This window comes from Triticum aestivum, chromosome 7B (assembly GCF_018294505.1).
Source record: "Triticum aestivum cultivar Chinese Spring chromosome 7B, IWGSC CS RefSeq v2.1, whole genome shotgun sequence".
Lineage (NCBI taxonomy): Eukaryota > Viridiplantae > Streptophyta > Magnoliopsida > Poales > Poaceae > Triticum > Triticum aestivum.
The window spans coordinates 750,031,720-750,033,820 of NC_057813.1; positions in this window are offsets into that span (position 1 = coordinate 750,031,720).

The window sequence follows — 2,101 nt, forward strand, 5'->3', positions numbered from 1 at the left end:
TGAGTTGTATTTGATGCCCAACGGGGTGCAGACGCAGACCGAAGAGGAGGAAGGAAGTGGAGGTGAAAGTCAGGAGGAGTGGGAATCGGACGGCGACGAGGGTGATGAAGATGCAGGCTCCGATGAGGAGGAGGAGGAGGAAGAGGAGGAGGAAGTTGCACCTCCCCACTCTGAAAGAAGGTCCAAGCTCGCCCACTATCCCGCGGTCGAGCGCGGCAAGGGAGTTGTGCCTACTGCGCAGTCGACGAAACACCCTCGGACGACTTCTCCAGCGCCGACTGAGAAGGCATCGAAGCAACCCCGTGCGGCACCATCAAGACCGGCGAAGGCCCTACCGAAGATGAGGATGGAGATCCCGACTGTTTCTGGGTAATTGCATAACTCATGCTTTTTCTTTTATCATGGATACATTTTTGGTCGACTCAATTGCTGACCAACTAATTTCTGAAATTGCAGTGCTGCTACTTCTGAGACTTCAGCCAGGCATGAGGATCAAGACATGGAGGACGCTGCTACTTCACATCCTGGTATGATCTGTGCAGCTTCATTTTCGGTCGATTGGATCTTGATTTTTGACTTTGAGCTTTTTCTGCAGCTCCGCCTAGCGTTATCATCAATCTTCCTGACGATGACGATGAAGCGCCGCTGAGGTCAAGGAGGAGCAAGAAGTCAACTGCTGGCAAGGCTGCTCAGGTTGTGTCAGCACCTGAACCGTTGGTTCCGGAGGGGAGCAATGTTGCTCGGGCTACCGTGTCCTTTGCGGACCCGTTGACGACTGCTCGTCCTCCGACGTCGAGTGCTGATCCACCTTCTCTCTTCTCCACATACCACGTCCCTGAGGACCAAGCAAGTGCTGCTAAGGAAGCCATACACCAAGCAGGGATCATGATGGAGCAGGTGAAGGCGATCCGAACCGCCAGCCAAGCAGCTTATGACGCGAGTTCAGCTCTTCAGAGCAATGTCCAGGTTAGTTGAACACCGACTGAAAATCTTATTGTTTGTTATGCACCCAGTGGGTGTGTCAATTGGAATGTCAGGATTAGTGGGGGCACGCTGAGTGCACCCACTGGGTGTAGTCCCCGAGACTTCGGTGGACTGCTGGCAGTCGACCGTAGTCTTTATGACTTGAAAGTTTTCACTTTTTCTTGTCTCACTCGATCTGGTCGAGTGGAATCATGGAACCAGTGGGGGCACGCCGAGTGCACCCACTGGGTGTAGTCCCTGAGACCGTGGTCGACTGCTAGCAGCCGGCTATGGTCTGATGAATTCTTCGTTGGTTTTTTTGCCTAACTGTTGACAGTTAGCTGCTTTCGGTCGACTGATCGATCCGAGCCGGTAAAACCAGTGGGGGCACGCTGAGTGCACCCACTGGGTGTAGTCCCCGAGACTACAGTTGAATATTTTGATTCGACTGTAGTCTTAGAAATGCTACGATCTTTCCCTTAGCCACTCGGAAGTGACTTACCTTTGATGTCTGTCGACTGATTTTTCGCAGAAATCTTGTGACCTTGTTTCTCGTTATACTGAGTTGGAGAACAAGCATGTCCAGCTTGAGCTTGATCTGAAGCTTGTCCAGGAGAACTTCACGAAGTTGAAGGAAGAGACAAAAGGTATGCTTGGTGAGGATCTTGACGAATGTCTTCATTTTTGTCTGTTCCTAAGTCTGACCTCACTGTCCTTTTGCAGAAAAACTAAAGGATGCGCTGAAGAAGAAGGACCTTGACCTTGCCAACAAAACGAAACTTGCAGAGGAGAAGCTGGCTTCGGTCAGCAAGCTCGAAAAGGAGAATGCCGCTCTGAAAGCTGCCCTCGATGCGGCCAACCAGGAGGTCACCCAACAGAAGTGTGATAAGATAGCCCTGAGTGACAAAGCTGGCGAACTAGCGGGGAAGAAGAACGACTTGGAGGTTTATCTGGGAGGACTCGCCAAGAAGCTATTCCTCATGCTCGAAGGTAACCCCTTATATCCGACTGGTAATTTCTGACTTGCTATAGGAACATTAGCTTATCCTTGAATCATGTCCACAGAATTCTGCCAAAACTTTGAAGAGGAGACTAGTCGAGTGGAAACTGGCTTGGATCCTATCAATTCTCTAGTGAA